At 38.8% G+C, this 25,326-nt stretch overlaps 1 protein-coding gene and 1 pseudogene across 1 annotated transcript in view; both read right to left on the bottom strand.

Moving 5' to 3' along the window:
• C6H4orf19 (chromosome 6 C4orf19 homolog) overlaps positions 1 to 25,326 on the bottom strand; it is an 88,519-nt gene that overhangs the window by 4,575 nt on the left and 58,618 nt on the right. The window contains exon 2 of the mRNA XM_031944198.1: positions 12,602 to 12,651. The gene's annotated coding sequence lies outside the window, so the exon portion shown is untranslated. The remainder of the gene's footprint in view (positions 1 to 12,601; positions 12,652 to 25,326) is intronic.
• On the bottom strand, positions 18,039 to 19,394 carry LOC100924687 (annotated as a pseudogene).

Below are 25,326 nucleotides of genomic sequence, written 5' to 3'. Positions count from 1 at the left end.
CCAGTTCCCACAGTTCTCTCTCTGGGGGTAGGTACATGGCTCTCTTCATCACAAGGTCATTAGAACTGCCCTAAATTATCTCACTGTTGGAAAGAGTCATGTCCACGATGAAAATTTTCAGCTACAGCAACCGGAAGATCTACTTTGCTACCAATGGACAAATTCTTTTTGCTTTGATTGTGAAGATGGATTTGGATCCATCTCATCCCTTCCACCCCCCTCACCCCCCCCCCCACAAAGCCACTTTCCCCATTTCCTCTACACCCATTTTCCTCTGGACCAAATACTATTCTTATTAACATGGGCCTGAATTTTATAATAGTGAATTAGTGAAACGAACTGTCAGCATTAGGAAAATCTTAAAATTATCATGGCATATTTTTTGGAACTAATCTCCAAAAAATATTTAAAAAATCCTTACCTTTGTAAAACTTTTGTACAAACTATGTTAACTACAGTGTGAAGAATTCATGACTTATAAATTATATACTTATATATTATATAAATTATATATTTTAATAAATATACATATGATTTTGGTAGTTTCTGGCTATATGCTTTTCCAATTGTTTTCAATTTCTCTTCCTAGTTTCTTCCAAAATCAATGCCATCTCATTCAGTACTCTACTGGGCTGGAAAGGAGAAGTCTTCTCTGTCTAGAGGGTTGGTTTTTGAAATCAACCCTTTAATTCCAGATCCAAACTTCTGGTCTCAAAGCATCTCTAACTTAGTAGTTTTCTTGGATCTACTTATAGAATTACTTTCAACTTAATGTTCTATTTTCTGGATACACATTCTCCTACTCAACTTTCTTTAAGTTTAACTTTCTTTTACTAGAAAACCTCTATGGCAGAGAGAAAAGAGGATTAAGTTGAGATTCAGGAGATGTGGGTATAAATTATGGCTTTGACATCATCTACCCATGTGATCTTGAGGAAATTATTTGACTTCCTTGGGCTTCAGCTTCCTCTTCTATAAAATGAGGGAGTTGTATTTTCAGGTTTTTCTTAACTGGAAAGCTATGAGCCTTTGGTCCTAAGGGCCAACTGAACTATTCTTAAATTCTCCTCTCCCATCTCCCAAGGTCACAGTCGTATTTCCCAGAATGATCCACCAATGATGGTGGAATCTCTATGATTCCATCCATAAAGAAAGGGACTGGAGACTTCTTCCTTCCTTCCTTCCCCTCTCTCTTTCTCTTTCTTTCTCAAATGGAGTTAAGTGACTTGCCCAGGGTGTCACAGCCAGGAAGTATTAAGTGTCTGAGACTAGATTTGAACTCAGGTCCTCCTGATTTCAGGGCTGGTCCTCTATCACTCTACAAATTAGCTGCCCTCGGACTGGAGACTTTAAAAACAAATTATATTGTCTATGTTTATAAGGAAAAAAGGTTATTTATTCATGAATAAATAAAATCATGGGACAATCCCCAAACCACACATTAGCCATTAATTTAAGCCCTTTCAGGTGGAGAAAGGCACTGGTTTTTGTGTCCTCTCTTTGCCCCCCATTTATTCTTTGGCAGAATTATTATCATAAAATATCCAAATCTAGAAAACATAAGAAAGAGAATCCAGTGGTTTGGCTAATCTACAATTCAATGTTTATGCCTTAAGAATTATAATTCCACGTAATAAGAACTCTTTTGCTAATCAATTACTTTATCAACTTTTTTTTTTTTTTTTTAATAAAGTGTCAATTTGAATATGGTTCTGGGCCAGTTATGGTGATGGTCGAGGGGAGTGGGAGAGATGGGAAAGGTGGCAAAGTATAAAATGAAGTGCATGCCTTTTAAGTGTCTCCTCCAAAAGTTGGTACACATACATATGTAACTCACAATACAAAGTCACAATTTATGGCATAGATAATAAGTAGGATGGGAGCCCAGGGCAGGGGGACATTACTGTTGGAATAGGCATGTAGGCTTAAGGCTTTACATTTGCTTAAAGCACTTTCACATACATTACCTCATTTCTAAATTAATTTCCTCCCAGCCCCTGCTTCCCACCTTTTGGCCATCTGCTCTTATTTATTCACACATCACTTGCTGGATAATTGTGGTTGAGATAAAATACTGTGGAAAATCTCTTCTCTATCCTTTCCATTCCAGCTTTGCCCTTCTTTTTCCCTAGCTATATCTGCGGGATGGATGAAATCCATACTTTTAGAACACTTATAGTAACTACAAGTAGTGGGGTAGCTTCACTTGGTAAATGAGAAATAAAGAAAAAAAAGAAAGAAAAAGAACAAGTCCGACATCCTTATTTGAAGCCAGTTTCCAACGGCTTCAAAGAAAAGGAGACCAAGAACAGTGTAGGGAGCAAACTCCTTGGCTCTGGGAGGCAGTATAAACTCACAGCCCTTTCTACTCGTGACTCATGACCAAGGGTCAGAATCTGCTCGGAGATGAAATAGCAAAGGGTTAGCCATCTCTGGGGACTCCCAGAATTCTTTCTTGTGGTTGAATTTCCATGTCCTCCTCTTCTCTTTTTCCTCAGAGAAAGGAGACAAGAAATACAGTTTTCCTCCAAAATTATACTCCTGAAAAGCTAATTAGGCTGGCTTGGTGCCCTCTGCACTGTTTCTGGCATGATTTATTTTTCTATTCACTTTTCTTTCTACTTAACTCAAGTTGGTTTCCTTAAAGATTTAGCTCTCTACCTTATGGAGGATGCTGCAGTGCACCTCCAGACACTTGGGAGTTGAAGCTCTGTTCTGGTTTTCAGCTTGCCTGCTTTTTTTTTGTTGTTGTTGTTTGTTTGTTTCTCTCCAGAGCTCCTTTATTCCCTCCTCCACCTACATTCCATCTCTCAATAAAACTGGCTCTAATGTCCAAGGTTGTGTGACCTGCTCCTGAACAGGTAATGACTCATGGATTTATATTTAGCCTCCGAAGGGCTGGTATCTACATTACTTTTTATTCAGTAACTCTTCCTGAGAGAATTTTGTCTTTAGAGCACACAAATTCAAACCTACTTCTGTTCCATTTTCATTAGGTGGTGACTTAATTTCTAAAACCAAAGGAAAAAAGCTATGTTCAGTCACAGAGAGTCATATACAGGGACAACTTTTATATGGCCGACGTTAAAGTCTCCTCATGGTAGATGCTAAATATATTTGTGCCAAATTAATATTATTGGATGTCCAACATATGGCCTGAAAACAAGAAGTCTATACCTGATGGTTTTTGAACTTAGGAAAATAAAATGTACTTGGAAAGAGTAAAATGTGTAGTTTCCGATTTCTTTTCGTAGCTAGCTGAACAGGGACAGGAGCTCCCTGAATTTCCTTTCCTTTTGAATTATAAAGAGCAACAAGGAGAAAAGCAAAGAGCAAATCCCTCTCAATCATCATCGGGTTTACACAAGAGAAAAGCAAATAGCATTCAAATGAATGTGTGTTCATCTAGTTCTGGCTCTCTCTGCTTTATTCCTGTTTTTACTGGATGAAATCTGCTCTGGGTTACGTGTGGAGGCTAAATGGTGGTATGAATTTACTCATTGTCATTTACTCAAAGTAGAAGAAAAACCTGTTTTGTGGCACTGAAGATGATTGTGGAAAGCTGTGGGTGTAAGCAGAAGGAAGGCGCTTAGTAGGGACTTTTAACGTTTATTTGTTGACTTCAACTGAACTGCATATGGCTGAGCACACAACAAGAAGACAGACTGGAAGGCAATTTACAAGACATAATGGAAGGTAATGGAGCCAGGAGCTGAACTGCCTTTTCCAAGCGAGAATAGCCAGAAGTAGTTTTGCTCATCCCCAGCCTTAGCAAGGAACAATGACGCCCGACATCCATTAGCAGGTCATCTCTGTTTTATTGATTTAGTTTCCCTTCAAGCAAATGCCTTTCCCAGTAGGAAAGGATGGAGAAATGGCCAGAGGAGTCCAGAAAACACTTTGGAATTCTGAGTACGGGTCAGAGATGTGAGAGGGAAAAATAGGAAGAAATCTCATTTTTAGTCTTAGGTTAGAGTTCATCTTGTCCTTGGTCTCATCCAATCTACATTGGCCACTAGAAAGGAAAAGAAGTTGGATTCAAGAGCAGAAATGTTCCTAGATAGAGATGGTGGGAGTGTGGGAAAGAGAGAGAGGAAATGGGAAGAGAGGGACCTTGAAGTGGGGAGTTGTAGTGGGAGAACCAGAAAGAGAGAGACAGACAGACACAGAGACAGAGAGACAGACAGACACACACACACACACACACACACACACACACACACACAGATAGACAGAGAGAGCACCAGAAACAGAGACTGGGCATTTCTAGCCAGCTTTTAAAATGGGTCTGATTTTCAATTGTATAATTCCAAGCTCTCCTGCTCTTCTTTTAGGAAGAATTTTTAAAATGCTGTTGGTAACCGGTCTGTGGGATAAGTTTTTCAGACAACAGAATACTAAAGTCCAGATGCTTTGTTTTCAAGAAGTCAGCCTGCTAATGATTGAAAAACACAGACAGGGTGGGATTTAATAATGTATTAGAAGATCAAACAGAGGAAAAGCATTCAATGAATACCTTTTGTCTACTAAGCCCAAAGATTCCTTGGAATCGATTAATAAAATCAGACACAACTAATTAATTACATTAATTTTAAGATCCTTCTTAGTATTTAAAGATCTTTAGAATTGAGATGTTCTTCCTCCCTAGGGAATTCACTAGTTCTTAAGCCCAGTGATTCCATGAAGTGGAGAGAAGAGAGTTCAGAAAGCAAGGGCAGACCTTGGGGGTACTGTTCAGTCCATTCAATGATTTCCTTAATTTCAGTCAGTGGTTAGAGGTAGGATTTGAATCCAGGACCTTTGATTTGAAAACCAGTGCTCCGTCCATTACAGATTTTTTCCTTTTTGGAAATTAAGTGACTTGTCCAGAGTCATACTGCTAGTCAGATCTAAATGTCTACCAAGGCTGGATTTGAGTTCAGGTCCTCCAGACTCCAGGGCGCTATCTTGGGCTCTCCCTATAGCTGCCCTGGGATGAGAGTTTTCTTCAGCCACCAGGTATTCTACCCATGACAGCACTTCTATTGGTTACAAGTAATCTTTGCAGTTTTTTTCCCTTAGTGTTTCTGATACTAACATGATTCAGTTCACTTTAATATCCAAGATTAAAGAAGTGGGAGAACCCCATGGTTGTGTCTTAATCTTACTGTCGACAAATAATGTACATTAAGGGCCTTCATAACGTGGGCCTGTGGTTGAACAGGAGGAGTGGGCTTTGACTGATTGGGAGAATTTTGCCTTGTTGTTAATGACCCCCCCAAAACTTCTTCTCGAAACAAAGGTCCATCTTTTTAAAACAACAATATTCCTTCTGTGACTCTATGGCCGGGAGTCACGAAATGCCACAGTCTTGTAAGAGTCACCCAAAGGGCGATGGATGGAGAGGTGCATGGTGGGCATGAGCCGGCTGCCGCTGCCCCTTACAAATGAGGGATTGTGTCAAGGAAGGGGCAGAAAGGCTGTAATCGGGGAGGTGGGGAGGGGGGGCAGAGATGGCCGGCCATGTTATCTGGGCTCTCTATCAAGATCCCGACACTCCCAGCACGTTGGGTGGAGACCCTGTGCAAGATGATGGATGGCATGATAACTGGGAGTCCCACAACGCAGGCCTGGGCTCCCCAGAAGGTCATCGAAAGAAGTCTGCCACATGCCGTGGCTAGTCATTAGGAAGGGGGTTCTTGCCTCTTTTACCATGATACCTACGGGGACAAAAAGTGCCCTGATGCGGTCCTGCTGCTGGTGAATGAAGCAGGAGATTCTTATTTCAGTCTTTTCTCACTTCCCCTCGAATACCATTCTTTGTCTCAGGACCTTATGTTCTGTTTTTCCTTTGGCTGTGACAACATATGGGTTCACAGGAGCACAGATTTAGAGCTAGAAAGGTCAGGTAATTCAAAATTTATTATACAAAAGAGGGAAATGGAGACCTGAAGAGATGAACTTGTCCAAGGTAGCTTCAATAGTAGGAGACAGAGCCCCAATTTAAACCTGATTTTTAAAAAATTCCCAAATCAGCCTATATTATACTTCCTCCCAATATTTTAATAATAATGACTTATATACTTATCTGGCTCTTTAAGGTTTGCAAATCACATTACAGATATTACTCGGTGTATGTTTGTGTGAAAAAAGGAGCTACTTTCTATTCCCCTTAAATGTGGGGGCAAGGGATGGGGTGGTGATGTTGCTGATGGTGAAGGCCTTGAAGCTTGGCAAGTGGATGATCTTTGTAGGGATTCCTTTTGTGGAATAAAAGCAATTGAGATTCACCTTCCCTGATATGAAACCCGACAAACTTACCAAGGAGGTAGATTGGAATTGTGGGAGAAACAAACCCAGGTAAGCCTATATTCTGAAAGATCAAAGAAAGAGGAAGGGAGCCCATTTGTACAAAAGTATATAGAGCATCTCTCTTTGAAGTGGCAAAGAACTATAGACTGATTTGGGGAAGAGCTGAACAACAACCTGAGTATAAAAGGAATAATATTGTGCCATAAGAAATAAGAACTATAGACTTATTTGGGGAAGAGCTGAACAACAATATGAATATAAAAGGATTGCTATTGTGCCATAAGAAATAAGAACTTTAGACTCATTTGGGGAAGAGCTGAACAACAACTGAGTATAAAAGGATTACTATTGTGCCATAAGAAATAAGAACTTTAGACTCATTTGGGGAAGAGCTGAACAACAACGTGAGTATAAAAGGAATACTATTGTGCCATAAGAAATGATGAAAGGAATGGGTTGGGAGAAACCTGGGAAGTTTTGAATGATCTGATGCACGTGAAGTGAGAAGAATCAGGAAGACAATTTGTGCTATAAGCACAAAACTTTAACAAGAAAACAACTTTAAAAGATCTATGGTCTTTAATCAATGCAATGACTCATCTGAATTCTAGAGGACACATGATTATCTATGCTGTTTGTCTCCTGACCCGGAGATAATGGATTGAAGATGTAGAATAAGACATTTTTGGGCATGGTCAGTGTGAGAAATTGTTTTGTTTTATTGTGCCTATTTGTTACAAGAGATTTATTTTATTTTACTTTTTAATGGAAGTGGTATGGAAGAGAAAGAAAATAAATGCTTTTTAATGAAAAAAATAAAACTAAAAAAAACCTACCAGCATAAGGCTTCAAGATGTACTAGTAGGAAATCTCCTGCCTATGGTACAACACCTCCTAATAACATTTTCATTTTCCTGGAAGATCTTGAAAAGCCTTAAAGAGCTGGGAGAGCAAATCTTCAACACAAGAGAGCTGATTTTTTTTTTTTTTTGGTGGGAGGGCACCAGGAGGAATAGAGAATGAGGAACAAACCCCTCAAACCACACACACACTACATCTGTGGGTCTCTTGCTCATAAAGTTGTCCTCAAAATTTGAGTCAATACTTTGTTTCATCCACCAGATGGCAGCACAGTTAATTTCTTTGTAAAGACCTTGGGAGGGAAAGCAGAATTAACTGAAAAATGGTAGGACATCATTGAGAGAATACAATTTCAGCAAAAGGGGAAAGGGGAGGCAATTGGGCATCTCTACCAGAAAGCTTTTGCCATTGCAAAGTTTCCCAGACTTTTGGTCTACAGCCCCATCTCCATATTTCTCTTCCCAGGCTTCCTTTCCCATCATCTTGATGACCTGTTGTGGCTCTTGAGGGAAGAGTTTAATCTGGGGATGAAGGCCCTTGGGGACGTTCCCTTGGGCCCTGAGATAGACGGACACATCAGGACCCCGTGAATGGGAGCAGGGTGAGGTTGGGCGAGGAAGGGAACAGCTGCTGTAGGCTGGAAGCCTGTGTCACACAGACGCCAAGTTCAGTGACTTTTACATTTCAGCATTTTCAGCAGCTCACACTGTGTCCGGCTTTGCCTCTTCTCCTTTCTAGTCCTGGTTATTGGCTCAGAAAGGTGCTGCCAGACCTCGCCAAGACCCAGGGGCCACCATTTTCTTGATCATTGCTGCCTCACATCAGAGCCCTGGGCCGTAGCCTTATTGAATGTAAAAAGGCCTGGATGGGGTGTTGGAGTGGGGAAGGAGAGGACAGACTGCTCCCTCCCTTCTTCCATCTGGAGCCTGTTAGCTCTGTTCATGTTGTCTCCTGCTGAAGCAGCAAGGCCCCTGGGGGAGGTGGGGGATAGGAGATGGCACTTGCCACTCAAGCAGCACCAGCATGGTCCTCACTTCCCTTCAGACCCTGATGGAGACGGTTCTGGGGCCTGATCCAAAGTTACCAGTGATCTTTTAAATGCCAAATCTAATGACTTTCTTTTTTGTTAAAAAAAAATCCTCATTCTTCTTAACTTATCGGCAGCTCTTGACACTTCCTTTCCCCTTGGAAACTTTTTCTCCCTATTTCCACAACACTACTTTGTCTTGGTTCTTCTACCTGGGAGCTGATGGAGTCGACAAGATAAATAGTCAGAAGAAGCAGAGGGCTCAGAATGGAGCTCCCTCTTTCTGGGGGAGATCCATCTTTACCGAGTATGACCCAGATGGAACTCTGACAAACAAGACTGAGAAGGGGCGATCATATACAGAAAAAGGGCTCACTTTCCCTGCCACTCCCCCCAGCTGAGACCAAGGAAGGGGGTAGAGCAGGGCACAACGTCCCTCGCTTCTGCTTCATTAGCTCAGACTGTTGTACAGAAGAGGCCTCCTCCATCAAGAGCCGACTGATGGCCACCTGGGGCAGGCAAGGTAACCTAGCTGAAGCAGCGTGATCCCCCCAAGGAGAGAAAGAAGGTGTCTGTGCTCCACGAGTCAAAAGACACTGACCCCTAGGAACCCTCAAATGCCTAGCCTGGCTTCCCTGAGAAAAGCCGTCTCTTTGAGAAACCCTCACCATGACCACAGCTGACCAACTGCTCCTGATGAGCAGGTGAATTCAACAGCCACAGGAACCCACTTCTCACTCTCCCAGCCCCAAACCCTAATTCCCCACACACAGCTACTAGAAATCTGGACAGGAAAGTTCCGGCCATCCGAGTCCTTAGCATTCCCCAAGGCTTACATCACCGGAGAGTAGCATGGTTTTATCAGGTAAAAAGGACATTAAAGAAGAGGCAGGGCTATTTGCTGCTGCCACAGCACCTAAGGACTTTGGGAACTTTTATAATGTGACGTGCGACTGAAACCTTCCACAAAAGCGACAGTCTCTCAGAGAAGGGCCATCTTATTAGTCTGTTTGTATTCCTAGAGTTTAGCTCAGTATTTTGTACATAATTAACACAATATTTTTTCCATTCATTCAGCCAAAGATCAAAATTTTTAAAAGCCTCAGATGGCATCAGGGAATCTTTCAGGAATCTGTGTCAATAGTATTCAATCTATCCCATAGACCAGTGGTTCTCCAACTTTTGTTTTCAGTATCTTTATCCTATTAAAAATGATTGAGGATCTCTCCAAAGCGTTTTTGTTTATCTGGGTTATATTTCTAGACATTTGCCATTGGAAATAAAAACTATTTTTGAATTTGTAGACCCTCTAAAAGGGTTTCAGAGATCCCCAGGATTCTCTAGATCATATTTTGAGAACCACTGCCATAGACCTTGTACAGAAGAGTTAAATAGCTTATATTATCTAATATAATAGACTTAGATGTAATAATATCCAAGTAGTTTATATCCTATGGAGAGTACAGGGGAGATAGCAATTAGATGATGAAGATGAGAAATTTGGAAGTAGCCACTTTGACTAAATCCCATGAAGGAAAAAAATGGGGGTGTTAATGGATTTCCCTGGGGTTTTGAATACAAATAGTTTTGCTTCTGGAGATTATTCTTCACCAACTCTATTTATATCTTCCATGTACGTAGTTTTATCCCACACTATCTCCTCCAATTGATTGTGAGCTCTTTGCGGCTAGGGAACATGTTATTGCCTTTCTTTATATTCCCAGAATTTAGCCTAGAATCTGCTACGTAGAAAGTGCTCAATAGATACTTATATTGTATAGTATGACTAACTGACCAACCACCCTATAACATAATCCAGTAGGGCACCGGCCAGGTTTTAGAATCCACTTTCCTGTCTATCTTTAAGGATAGAAAAGCTTTTCCAGGACCTGTCACTCAATCTCTTGGGGCCTCAAATCTCTGCTTCTAGAAAATAAGGTGAGGGGATTTTGCCAGAGCATCTTGAGCTTTCTCTGCTCATACAGAAAAATTGTTATGTGGCTCGAGTGTATAAAGTAACACAAATGAAACATTTAATAATAATAAGTTATAATTTCACGACCCTCACATTCAGTTATAAGACTCCATATACGGTTATGACCCACAGTTTAAGTTTGGGCATTGGATAACAAACAAAAAGCTAGTTGTCAATCTCTGATCCTATATATTGACACAGGCTTTTTAGAATAAGGCAATTCAAAGAAGCTGGCCAGGAACCTATCATCCCAGAAGCAGGAAAGCTAAATTCAAGGCTATCTTATGGGCAGAACCATGGGAAGCTACTAAATCAGAGCAGCTTTGAAGAAACATTTTGATCTGGACTTGGAAGGTGGGCTTTGGGCCAAGGAAGAGAAGACTTCCTCTCCTTTTCTCTTCTCTTACAGCACATACTGTAATTTAGAAGGGTGCCCTGGGAAGTGAAACAGGAAACAGTGGTACAAGGAAATAGTCATAAATTATGAGGCCCTAGCTCAAAGTTATGTAGAGAGTAAAATGTAATCACTCTCCTTGGAGGACTTTGTTTTTGGTCTTTGCAGTCACAGTGCCTAGCATATTGCTTTGAACTTTGTTATCGTTTAATAAATGAGATTGATCTTACTGTTCTTCACACATGACACTCTTATCTACCAACATCAAGCATTTTCATCAATTCTCCTCCATGTCTGAAACTCACTTCCTCTTCATTTCTGCCTCCTAGTTTCCTTCAAGTCTCAGGTGAAGTCTTACTTTCTGCCAGAAACCTTTCCCAGTCCTCCCTAATTTTAATCCCCTTCCTTCTGAAATCACCTTCAATTTATCCCATATCTCTCTTCTCTAGTTGTTTGCATGTTGTCTTCCACGTTAAACTGTGAACTTCTTGAGAGCAGGGGCTATTTTTTGCCTTTCTTTGTAACCCTGGTGATTAGCATGTCTGACACTTAGTTGGTAACTTAATAAAAGCTAGCAGACTTGACTTGCTGTAATTCAAGAATATTTAAGATATTTGTTAAATAGATAACTGTATAAATATGTATATTGGATTCAACACATATTTTGACATATTTAACATGTATTAGTCAACTTGCCATCTAGGGGAAGGATTGGGGAAAGAGGGGAAAAGTTGGAACAGAGGGTTTTGCAAGGGTCAATGCTGAAAAATTAACTCTGCATATATCTTGTAAATAAAAAAGCTTTAATTAAAAAAAAAGATATTTGTTGAATTAGGTGATTTGTATTGTTTATAACTCATCACTTCCTCTACTTTAATTGTCCAAGCATGTTTCAATACCATCTGTACATATTTTCTTACCATGGGTATGGCACAATGTTAGATATTGCAGAGGAAACGTGTACTTGTGATTTCAGAAACAGGGGTGATGTGGAAGTGTAAATAATCAGGAAAGGAAGTGCCCATTTAGGGGGTGGGTACTCCTTTTTAATGGGGTGAGGCTGCCAAATGTCTCAGTGATCCTGCCTCTGGGAACTCGATCTCTGCCCTTAAGGGACTCAAATTTCAGTTGGAATTATGTGGAATGGATGGCCCAAGAAAAATGGGATATGTGCTCATGCACTCATGCAAAGAAAAGTTCCTCATCCCTTGGGTATTGCCAAGGAAGAAGTACTCAAGTGGTGATGAAATCTTGGCCAGGATGTGTTTTGTCATATCTGTTTGAGAAGGTTTTGACAGAACCACAGCAACTACAGGAGAATGTTATTCTAAAATCCAAAGGGCAGCTAGGTGGCTAGAGCTCTAAGCCTGGAGTCAGGAGACCCAAGTTCAAATCCAGCCTCAGATACTTACTAACCCTGGGAAAGTTCCTTAACCCCATCTGCCTTAGTTTCCTCTTCTATAAAATGAACTGGGGAAGAAAATGGCAAACCCCTTCAATACCAGAAAATCCCAAATGGGATCATGAAGAGTTCAATAGGGCTTAACAAGAAGTAAAAATCCAAGTAAAAAAGATCATTAAAGGTAATAAATTCTGTGTACAGTATAGTGGAATGGACACAGAATTCCTATTCCAAAGAACTCGATATGGAGTCACCTGAATTCAAAGCTGAGCTCTGCCTCTTCCAGCTGTGCTTTGGGGCATATCACTTAAGCTCTTTGAGCCTCAGTTGCCTGCTTAGCAAAATTAGGAGGGACTAGATGATCTCTCTGTGTCTCTTTCAGATCTAAATCTATAATCCTGTGTCCTACGGCCTTAGTTCTAATCTCCACAACTAACTTTATTTTAAGGTTCACCTGCTCTCCCTTGGACCTCCATTGTTGCACCTCTAAAATGAACAGCTTGGATTAAATGATCTCAAAGGTTCCTTTCAGCTCTAATCTTATACTGATATAATGATATGATAGGATGTGATAGGATATAATATAACATATGGTAAATCAAAGTGGGAATTCTCTTTCAAAACATACAAAAAGAAAATGAAATGACTTACCTGTGGGGGGATTGTCCATTAGTCTATCTTGAAAAGTTTAATTTTCCTTCCTGTTTAAAAAAAAAAAAAAAAGGTTAGATATCACGTTTTGTGAGTTACTATCTTTCTACACTTCAGTCTGTGCCTAAGAACATGAAAAATCGGAAGCCTGGGGAAAGAGGCGATTTGTTTTTCACAGCCCTGCTCCTCCTGAAATTATGCAAGGTCTAGGGAGATGGCCATGGGAAGGAAACATGTGAGGATAGGTAATAAGTCTCCAAAGCAATCGTAAAACTCTTGTACTGTCTAAGGATGATGTCAGGACACCTGACTTCCTCGGAGGTCACATTCTACAGTCTTAATCATCTGGAACACATGAGCTTCTTCAAATTTAGCCAGGATGGTCTTTGGCTCATACATGGTTTGTCACCAAGTCTGCTCTCAATGTCTTTTTGTGGTCTGATACGACTTAGGACGTGATATGTAGGATGCGCTGAAGTGGAGAGAAAGACCATGGATCCTAGGTAATGAGGGCCTAACTTTTTTAGTGGAAACAGAAATGAAAATAGATTAGGGCACAAAAGGTAGAGAGAGACCCGAGTCATCAAGAAAAGCTTCCTTTGGGTTAAGAGGCAGCATGGTTTTTCTGGACAGAGAGCTGGCCTGGGAGCCAGGAAGATTTTGTGTCTCTGACACATACTGGCCATATAACCCTAGTCAAATTCCTAAATCCCTCTTTCCCCCAGGGCCTTGGCAATTCATATTTCAAGAATAAAAACAGAGAATCTCGATGGAGAATTGATCTGTATTGGTAGAAGAAATTCCTTAAAAGGAGCTTCCTCTATCAATGAAATTAAATGTCCAGTCTATTCCCATCTACTCTGACCCTTTTAGATTAATGTCAGCATATGAAAAAGTAAGTTTTAATTATTTGGAAAATTTCAATAGGGTGGAGTATCCTCATGATATCAGATAAATGGGATGACTGGATTTTTTCTCTGCTGCTCAATCTAGTTCAACTCTCCATGGACCACAAAGGTAATAGGGTGGCTCGCCATTTCTTTCTCCAGTGGATCTTTTTGTCGGAAAATTAGAAGTTAAGTGACTTGCTCAGGATCGCATAGCTAGGAGTTGTCCGAGGTTGGCCTTGAACTCAGGTCTTCCTGATTCTAGGCCAAGTGCTCTATCCCCCAACCCACCAGCTACCTCTGTAGTTTCTGTAGCTGCAGTAATGAGACGCCTTTCTGGTGGCTTTGCTGAATTTGTTGTCCAAAAATACTTCCCTGGTTACTTTTCATTGGTCTATCTCAAGACATTTGATGGTACCTAGCCTGACTCATCTATCACCAGAGCCAGAAGATAAGGATGGATAAATGGCCATGTATCATTTATTTAATACATTGCCACATCTGCTCATACAAATGACAAGACACCTGGATGTTCATGCTAGGGCAAAGTATCCAAACTTTTAGCACACTCCTTCCTCTCGACATGCTATGGACAACAACCACAGTTCCTCGAGATGGAGCCAATGACGGTGTCTCATCATAAGAAACAGGAGAGCTGGGAGATGGAACAACTCAGGAGAGATAGGGTGACTTTAGTTTTGGACACAGAGTTTGAATTACTAATGGGAAATACAGGTAGGGCTGAGGTTTAGGAGAGAGTGTAGGGTGGTAGACATCTGTCAGGAAATAATAATAGAAGTTATTTCAGTGGATGAGATTGTATAGAGAAGGAAAATTAAAAAGAGAGGATTTCCTTTTTTTCTTGAAAGAAAGGAGAAAGAATCTATGAGGGAAGAAGCCCCAAGACTATCATTTGAATTTAAATGATGAATGTTATCCCTGAAGTAATTCAGCTATATTACCAGTTCTGGGGCTACATGATTATATAATGTCTTAGGAACATACTGTCAAGATCATTAAGTTCAACTTCCTCATAATGTAGATGAAGAAATGTAGACCCACACGTTCAGTTAGTGACTGAATGGGGATGATAGCTCCTGGACTTACTGTGTTTGCTTAACAAGGTATTTGTTTTTTAATAAATGGCTGCTGATCTGTATTCCTAGCGTCTTATATGTAAGAAATGTTTAAAAAAAATGTCAAATTGATCCGAGTTTGTTAAAGTGGCCCCCTCACTGCTGAAGAAGAGAAAATGAAATCTTGAAAACAAGCAGGCACTTAAGGAGATGCATAGACTCAATGTGGAGTCAACGTGACATCAAGTGATAAGGCAGTTGTTAAGTGAAAGACTGATGTGGGGAAAAACTCAGCTCAAAGGTTTACCTGTGTAACCTTGGCCCATGTTGCTTTAATTTTCTCACCTATTAAATGAGGGGTAGACTGTCTCAGTCCTCTGGAAAGAAGTACTGCTTTCATTTGATACTTCCATAATTTAGGAATTTATGATTTCATTGATCCAACCTTTTCAATGACATCACTTGCAAACCCTCTGCCATTTAGGAGGTGGTTGGTGTTCAAGGGCTAATGTGGCTAAATCATCAATCTAATGAACCACTTCCAATTTAACAGATCCTTGGAAATCGGGTATACAGCCCATCAAAATCACACATGAAACAATCAGAAAATCAATCAGTAGGTAGGGGGTATTTTAATAAAATATGTAATATATATATATATTCTAGGTTCCAGTAATTCAATAATTCCACTGAAACAAATATCCATTCCCTCCACTATTATAACTCATTATTACTTTCTCATCTTATACAATTTTAAATTCAAGTTCTTTCATAGATTGTTCTCCCACAGAGTATCTATCTAAAGTGCTAGAGATACTCTGTTAGGACAGTAAAATACTCCATCTATTATCCTTTACTCATTCTCCTGCTACAGGATCAATCCATTTCCTTTTTCCAACAGTACATTTCCTGAATGATACATACATGTACATTTAGGAAATATATATATATATATATATATATATATATATATTTTAGTAAATGACAAATTCATGATGAAATCATGATGTTAGTTATCGCATATAGCTTAAAAAATTGATGTTCAAAATATTTACCATCTACTTCCATGTTTTAAAAGATGATGTAATAGAAATAGATACCTTGCTATCACCTTTCTATAGTTTACCCTGTCTTCTGGACAAATGGGTCCCCAGATTTATCAAGGAATCTTAAAATAGTTAGATCTATTTTTGGCCCAGTTTTTAATTTCTCTCCAAAATCCATGCATTTAGGCAATATTTTTTGCTTCCAATAACCCTTTAAATAGATTTTCATTACTTGAAAGGAAGGTGCAATTTTACCTTTTTTATTCTTCTTGGAATAGATGCAAAGAATAAAACATTAAGCCAGGTAGTGTTATTATCTTAAAAGGTCCATCTTCTGGTTAAATGAGCATCCAGACTTATCAGGAAATCTTAAAATGGTTAAATACACTTTTTGGCTCAGTTTTTAATTTCTCTCTAAAATCCATGCATTTGGGCAATATTTTTTGCTTCCAATAACCCTTTAAATAGGTTTCCATTACTTGAAAGGAAGATGCAGTTTTACCTTTTTATACTTAGAATCGGTGCAGTCTGGGGACAAAACATTAAGGCAGATAGTGCTATTATCTCAAAATATTTTAAACCAAAAGATCACATTCTTATCTCCATTTCTATGGTCTTATCTGCATTCAAACTATGTGCTCCAGTTTACAACAAAGGCCACATTAGGAGAGTATTTGTATAAAGGTAAGAGGTAGCTGGGAGTCTTAAGGTTAGGGAGCTAACCTTTAAGCCAGTCAGGAAGAAGACTTAAATCTAAGTCCCACCTTTGATACTGTTTACATGGCCCTGGGCAAGTTGTGACCTTATGGAACATTAGGCAGTAGTCTAAGACTCCAAGTTATGAAGAGGCTCTCCTCAGTTGGTTAGAACGTTTCCTTATTTGGGAATTCTCTATACAAATAAAATCACAGGCCTAGCCTCTGTTCCTATAGGAAGAAAGAGGCCAGATGGGGAATAGCTTGAGGAAGGACAATAAAATGAGAAAAAAAATATATATGTACATATATGTATATGTACATGTAAAAATATACGCATACAATTGTCTATATGAACTTGTAGAAAGCACAGTGAGGAATTCTACTTGACTGGTAATGGAAGAATGTGGGAGAATTTTAGAGGAAGTCGATTTAGCAGGCAATATAGAACAAATTGTTCTCTGAGCAGGAAGAATGGTACAATAAAAAAGAGGCTTAAAAATGATTAATTTGGCAGTCGTGGATGGGATGGATTGCAGAGGGAAAGAGCGAATAGCAGCGAGAATACTGTGAGATGTTACAGGTCTCTTGGTGTGGGGGGATGCTCATGTGGGCCAGTATCAGAGCAGTGGGGATGGAGGGACAGAGTATTTACTTCAACAACAACAAAAAGGGACAAGACAAAGTAAATGATTGGGATCTGTGAGATTAAATATAGATAAAGGTCAAAGCTGATTCTGATGTTTGATCTAGGAAGGCAAAATCGTGATAAACTTTACAAAGTGAGGGTAATTAGGGAGAGGAAGAGTAGAATTTGAGGATGAATTTGGCTTTGGGCAAGTTGAGTTTCAGGTGAAGGAGGAGAATCCTAGTGAGAGATCAGGGCCATTGAGACAGAGTTTTAGAAGTTATCATGGCAGAGGTGATATTTGAAGTCTTGTTGGAATAGAGTCACTGAAGGAGTGAGTATTGACAGAGAAAACTCAGAAGGCAGGTTTCTATCTATCTATTTCTGCCCTTGGAAAAATTGCCAGGAAACCAGCAAATTTGGTGGAGTAGGAGGAAAAAACCCAGTTCTCTTTCACAACTACTCCAACAGATATCTAAGAATACTAGGTAGTATAATAACTGGAAAAGCCGAGGAAAGACTTCAATAAGTCATTCTTCCAGCTCAAGATTGTATTGTCAACCCATAGCTAATGACTAAGGCAGGTGTCTGCAGCTGGGTAGGTCTGAAGAGCCATTGTTCTGATTTAGGAAAAGGATCACAGTTTCAGAAAAGGGGCATTGATGATTCAACCCTAGGGTACAGACCAGCGCTGGACTTATAGTTCTATCTTTCTGATTACACAACACATGAAGCTCAGACCATTAGAACATTAGATTATAGCAGATTGCTTAAGTCCCATTGTAAGTTCAAATTTTTTGGACCGAGTTGGTTCAGAAAGCAGTGCCCGGAGACTGCAGTGACAGGTCGTCAGATAATATAACAATGGGACCATAAAAGGCCCTAATATTTTATTCTAGAGCCTAATCCTAACACAAAGTCAAAATTTAGGAAATAAGGCAGGAAGAATGAGGAAACACAAAGGGATCTTTCCAAGGCATAAACCCTGAAGAAAAGAGTAACTTCAAAATATCTACAAGCAACATATCAAAGGAAAATATTGCTTGGTCTCAATTTGAGAGTGGTTTTTATTACACTGAAAGGCATAAAGTAAAGGGAAAGGAAACAAAGAAGGAAAAATGAGGGAATTTGCAACAAAATCAGGGTGTGTAAGTAAAAACCTATGCAAATAAAGGGACAGAGGTTGGTAAGCAAGTGTCATTTGTACCTTTTTTTTTCCCCAAAAATTTCTTGAGAATCCATCAGCTCCAGGTTGGCTTAGAAACACGAGGTAGCTTCTTCCTGAGCAACCTTTTTGAGTGGTCCATGAAAGTTTTCTTCTTCATGGTCTAGAACTAGCCATGGCCAAATTTGGAGACAATGTTGATGAATTTCAAATTAATTTCCCCCGGGGCCCAACAATGAGTGTGTATCAGTGTGAGGACATACTTCTTCTTCCCAACATCACAGCCTTTCAGCACAATAAAGTCATTGGTCCCTCTACCACAGGGGACAATTCCTTCTGAGAGAGTTTCTTGTTGGACAGGTAGTGAATACATTGTTTTTGATCAGTTTTCCATCTTTGATCTGATAAACCTGATTTATAGATCATTTTACTGATCTCGGTGCAGTGATGGGAGCCCTTCTGACCAGCCTGAGCAACAGAGACTGCCATGAGGGCAGGGGGATAACCTTTACTACAAGCCATTCTATATAGACCTCAGTGTTTGGGTTTTTTTTTCCCCCAAGGCAGTTTCTTAATGTGCCAGCAGCTGGTAATAGCAACCAACTATTCTCTCAATTCCTCAATCCTGCTGCCTGCATTCTCCTGGATCTCCATCAGGTGAGGCTTTTTCTGCCTCAGAGGGAGCAGGTGCACCTGAGGGTAGGAAATGACTTGAATCACCTGGCAGCACTTTTTCATGTTGCTGAAGTCTTCCTCCAAACTTTCTCCCGTCATCACCTAGCCATTTCTTGCAATATTTGGGGAAGACCTTCTTCCTGGACTTATGCCAATTCTTGTCAAATTGCCTCTTACAGACATCATTCCTGTGCTCAGAAAAGATTGTTTTGAAGGTCAAGAAGGGTTTTCAGGTAGCCCAGGATGTCTACCTGGACCAGTAGAGTGGTCTCTCTACAATGGTAAGCAAGTTGACTACTTCATTCTTGTTCATCTTTCAGCCATGTTTGTCCATTTCCTGAATGGTGTAGATTATGACTGCCTCGTGGTTCAGAAAAGCTGTGAAGTGATGGATTTGATGGGCACATCTTTGGGGAAAATCTTCCCTTTCCCCTGGTGTCTGCTGCATTGCTTTGAAGGCAGGAAGCCCAGAGACCCATGCCTGGAAACAAAGAATTTCCAGTGGGACATGCACAATTGCCACTGATGTGAGCTGAGAGACCTGGGCATTATTTTCAATTGAACTAATCAAAGGAGGGTAGCACACAAACAATCTCACTCTCTTTCTCTCCCTTTTTCCCCTCCCTCTTTCTCTCCCTCCTTTTCTCTTTCTCTCCTTCTCTTCCTCCTTCCCTTTCTCACTCCCACCTTCCCTTTCTCTCTCCCAACTTCTCTCTTTCTTTCCCACCCTCCCTCTTTGTCTCTTTCTCTCCCTCCCTTTCCCTCTCTCTGTCTCTGTCTCTGTGTCTCTCAGAGTTTGGTGTAGAAAGAAAAACTGGAAAGAACAAGGAGGGTTAAAAGGTGGAATAAATGAGATGCAGAATCAGGGAGGGATGTCATAAGCAGAATAGAGCAAATTTTAGAGGGTATGTTGGGTAGGGAGGCAAAAAAGGAAAGAAAGATAAAAGCTGTGATTGGAGTTTGGGCAAGAAAAACATGTTGCTACACACATAAAGCACTGGTGTTGAGCACACTTCTCTCTATAATCCTTTTCTTATTTGTACATAGGGGACAGATGGCAAAAAAGGAAAAAGTTATAAAAGAACAAGATAAAGAATTAAAATCATAACTGAATGCAAAAGGCATGAAATCACTCATAAAATGGAAAAGGAAGGCAGACCAGATTAACAAGCAGAATCCAATAATGTGCGTTTAAAAGAAAGATACTGGAAAGAAAGATTTACACAGAATTAAAGTTAAAGGCTAGAAAAAGTCTGTTAAGTTTTTATTGACCTAAAAAAATGCTGGTGGATCATGCTAAGAATCATGATTTCAGGCAAAGTGACAGCAAAAATAGATTTGACAAAAAAGGGAAACTGCATTAAGCTGAAAAGTACCATAGCTAGTGAATCACTCAGTATGTATACAGTAGATAGTTACAAAAATACAAAATGCTAACATTAACAGAATATAAAATAGGAATTTAAATAATTAATTTGTAAAAGAAATTCAAAGAAAAAGAAGTGGAAGGACCAGATCCAATTCTCTCAAATATTCAAAGAATAATTAATTCCATTATTACACATATCATTTGAAAAAACAGCAAAAGAATTCTATTATATTTCTTTTATGCTACAAATATGGCTTTAACATATAAACTAGGTAGAGCCAAAATAGAAAAAATATTAGAATTCACTAATGAATATTGATGAAAAAATTTAAATAAGATATTAGTAAAGAGGTTATAGTAACATATCAAAAATGGATTTATATAATGAATATAAGGTTGGTTTAACATCAAGGAAATACATATAGAACATATTAATAAGATGAACCATTTTTAAAAATAAGATTATATAAACTGATGAGAAAAAAGCTTTTAAATTTAAATCAATTTTTATTAAAAACATTTAAAAATGGAATAAATGGACCTTTACTTAATATGAAAAATAGTGGCAATTTAAAACTATGAACCAAAATTATATATAGTAAAAGTAAACTAGAGGTTTTTCCAATAAGATCTGGATAAAGTAAGGATGCTTACTATCACTACCATTACTACTTGATACAATGCTATGAAATGTTAAGAATCTACAAGAAGAGCATTCAGTGCTTGGGATAAATCATGTATAAAGGATTGTGAAATGACAAGATCAGAATTGTGGAAAGTCTCGGAGAGAGGAGATTCTTTTTTCGTCCGTGGATTCTGAATGCCTATCATGAGTGCCTTACCCAGAGCAGGTACTTAATAGATTGATCAGAAGTAACCTTAGAATAGATTGCCCAAAGTGGGAAAACTAAAGTGGGATAAACCTAATGATCCACTTTATCACTTAAATTTTTGTGCTCTAAAAATACTGGATCAGTTGGGAATGTCACTGGCAATGAATTAGTGTACCATCCAGCAGCCACATCAAAGATCTTCCTGTCTTCTGACCACTCCCCCCCCCCCTTTTTTCAATGCCATTCCCTAAGTTATCTAGAACTCCCTCTCTGCTTGTGAATGAATGAATTAAAAAAAAAAAAAACACATTTATTTAACACTTTGGCAAACCGATGGGCTAATTGTTGGGAACACAAATAGAAAAGCAAGACAATCCATCCTCTGAAGGAACTGACATTCTAAAAGGTGAGGTTATCACACATAGGAAATTTCAGCTACAAGTCAAATACAAAGTCCCTATTGTCCTTGGGATACAGCAACAAAAGAGAAGGTAATTTATTTTATGATGTTTCCATCAATAACACCATCCCGAGTTCTGATTTTGAGCCATTTAGCAATGTTGAGGACTTAGACAACAAGAACTAACCTTCCCAAGTCTTTAGTAGATATGATTGCTGAGGAGACAGGAATCATATAGGTTTTATTTCTCCAGAGGTTGTTCCCTTTGTTGGTGACTGTGAGATCTGGGGTGGAAGAAAGACTGATGGTCTTAGGGTCACACTAATTCCTAGTGGGAAACCCATCAGAGTTCAAAGGAGCTGTTGCCCTTGATTTGACCAGCCTGATTTAGGCTGCCTCCAGTCTCCTCTTCCCTTGTTAAAATTCTACATTGGGTGCCACTGAGTTGATTGAAGAGCAGGGGATATGATTACACCTTCACTTTGGGAAGAGCAATCTGTTGGCTGAGTAAATGACTAAATGAAATGGGGAAGAGACTTGAGGTGGAGAGACCTACCAGAGACTGTTGCATTATTAGCCTGAACCCTAGGTGCTGAAGACCAGGAAGGTGCTTATGTCAGAGGAGAGAAGGGGATGTTAAGAGATGTTATAAAAGTAGAATGTACAGAACTTGGCGACAGATTGGATATAGGAGATGAGAAAGTGAGGAATTGGACATGCTACCTAGGTTAGGAGCCTTGGTGAAAGGGATGATGGTACTTTTGACAATAATAAGGAAGTCGAGAAGATGGCAGGACTTGGGACAGAGGAAGATGGTGAATTCAAATCTCATCTCGACTTGCTACCACTATCAATGTACGGCAAGTTATTTAGGTTCTTTGAGCCTCAATTTCCTCAAAGGTAAAATATAAAACGGGACCAATAAGATTCTTTCCAGATCTAGGGGATCCTGACTTTCTTAAAAAAACAAAAAACCCAAGAAAAAATACCAACATTACACAAATGTGAGACATACAGCACCTTTTGAACTTCGCTTTCCCCTGATTTAAAATCACACTGAACTACCTGAACTTCCTTCTACCCCACCTTCATTTCTCAGAAACAAAATATTTCCTTATACCTTCATTTACCTTTCGTCTGGACTGTGGCCAATAAAATGGTTTCATTCAAAAGTCAGTTTCTATTCTGATCACTGGACTACGATGAAGTTTCTCATATGAGTGTGTTTTTTAAAATTATAAATAGTAATACTACAAGCTAGCCTTGTGCATGCTTTAATAGTGTGAAGATTTTCTATTGACTGCTAATTGCTTCCATGGCATTTTGGACAGGCTTTCCTGTCCATGATGTGTCCCAATAAACTGTCAATGTTATTTTTAAAAGGAGTGAGTTTTAATCGATAGAGATTGCAAGCAGAAACACCAGCTATCTTGGACTCTTTATTTTCAACTGGAAACATTCTTATATCATGAACTTTTCCCTACTACTGTATTCAAGATTTATAGGATTTTATAGCTGGCAAGGAGTCCCGGGGAAATCCTCTAGTCTCATGTACAATTAGTTTTTGTTAATCAAACAAAATAGAAAAAAAAATTACCCTAAGTTTAAACATCAACCTTCTAAGAGAGACTATTTTCCTTTATGACCTGCACCTAAACTCCAGTGGAAAGACTACTGGGGCACAGAAAACATTTTGGACTCATCAAACAAATTCCAGGCAGTATTTGTCTGTTTGCAGAGCCACTGGACTAGGAGGCAGAATTCTTTAGTTCCTATCTTGCCACATGAGCTAAATGACCTTGGGCAAATTATTTTAACTCTTTGCTTGCCAGTTTCCTGATTTATAAAAAAAAGAGGGGCTTGGGCTAATTGAGCTTTAAGGATGCTGACATCTCTTTGCTGTGTAACTTAAAAGATAAATGCAGAGAATTCTTAAATCTAAACCAGATGTAAGAGAGTAAGAAGGCTTTAAAAGCATTGTTGATACAGTAAAAATGAGTATTAACACAGTACTTAAAGGTTTAAGCTTCATAGCAAGGCTGTGTGGGAGAAATGACAGATTTTATCATACCCATTTCATGGATGAAGAAACTAAAGCTCAGGGGAAGTAAAATTTGTGTATACTAATAACTGGCAGAAGAATAATTCAAACCTAGATTTTTCTGAGTCCTTATCAATTATATCACATTGTCTCTAATTATTGAAGAATTTTTTTTTTTTACTTGAAAATTTTGAAAAGTTTCTGCAAGTCTCTAACAATAGGGGGTTGAGAATTTTATCAGCATCAGGAGATTTCTCCTAGGGGACTGTTTGTTCCTCTGAACTACAAATCCCAAGATGACAGTCAGTTCTCAACCCCTATTATGAATGTAGCTGTTAAATACAACATGTTTAGAGAATAAAGGAGAGATGTAGATAATTAGAACCACAGGAGATTGAAAGTGTAATTAAACAAACCCTGTTATATTTATAGACGAGGAAGCACAAAAAGGTTAATAAACCCACAGTCCCACAGCTAACAAGGAAGAGTCATAATTCACACTCACAATTTCTGGATCACAGAACAAGGATCCTCCACTCTGCCACATGGTCTTTCCCTAAAGACAGTTCCCTTCTAAGTTCCTTTAAGCACAGAACTGATCTATTGTTTTGCTTCCTCCCCTTCCCCCATACTAGAAGCTCAATAAATTCTTGTTTAATTGAAAATAGAAAAAATAGGGAACTGTAAATAATTTATAAGATAGACTGAACTATAAATAATCAACAGGAAGAAATGGGAATATTGAATTCAAATCCATCTGGTATGGATGTAAAAAAAAAAAAAAAACAACAACAGCAACGATAGATCAGTGAATAAAAAGTTCTCGGTTCAAATATTGGCTCGGGTACTCACTACGTGGAGGCAAATCCATTAAATTCGGTGAGGACCAAGTTCTTCATCTGTAAAATGAGAAACTGGGTTAAATCATCCCTGAATCCTTTTCAGTTCTGCAGCTATGATCCCAGGATTTTTGGTGTGACTCTGATTTTACTGGTACTGGGAAATGATAGACCTTCTATCAGTGAGAATGTCCTGAAATTTCTACTTCTATTGAATTAAAAGGTGAGATGGAGGGAATACACTGAGGTACAGAAGTTCCTGACTTGCCCAAAGTCATTCGGCTAGTTGATATGTCAGAGGCTGGACCCACTTTTTCCCGAATCCGAGATTGACTTGGTGCTCCATCTACCAAGTCAACCTGCCTTTCATGACTGCATGAGTTCATCCAGAATTAGAACCAAAGCCATATAATAGACTAGTATTTAAATATCCATGTTGAGAAAATGCTGAGAAAGAAAATCACTATTTAAAAAAAAAAACAAACTTAAGAAAATTGGATAATTTATGGTGGAAAATGGCATTATGGTAATATCTCATGTGCCAATAAATTCAAATTACATGAATAATGCAAATATTGACTTAGATTCAAGAAGCTCTGAATTTAAATCCTGCCTTAGACCTTACTAGCTACATGATCCTTGGCAAGTCTGTCACTCAGCCTCAGTTTCTATTTGTAAAATGGAAATAACAGGATCTATCTTAAAGGGTTGTTGCAAGGATGAAATGAGATAATATACTTAAGGTGCTTTGTAGTTTAAAAGTGCTATATAAATATTAGGTACAATATAAGAAATTGTGTAGGAAATTATAAAAGAAAAAAATTTTTAAATTTATATATAAAAACTTAAGAAATTGAGATAAAGAAAAGAAGATTTAAATACACACACATTATATATATAATATATATATACATGTACATATTATACATGACACCAATATATATAGAAAAAAAACAATAACCTGATGAAGAAAAACTATTTTGGCATAAATATTTCTTATTAAAATCTGACAGAATCTGTCAGATAGATCTACAAGAAATTGATGCAAATTTTCCGAATGGTTCTCTAGGA

The sequence above is a fragment of the Sarcophilus harrisii genome, chromosome 6 (assembly GCF_902635505.1).
Source record: "Sarcophilus harrisii chromosome 6, mSarHar1.11, whole genome shotgun sequence".
Classification (NCBI taxonomy): Eukaryota; Metazoa; Chordata; class Mammalia; order Dasyuromorphia; family Dasyuridae; genus Sarcophilus; species Sarcophilus harrisii.
The sequence above is the reverse complement of the archived record's forward strand: the minus strand, read 5'-3'. Positions and strand labels throughout refer to the sequence as shown.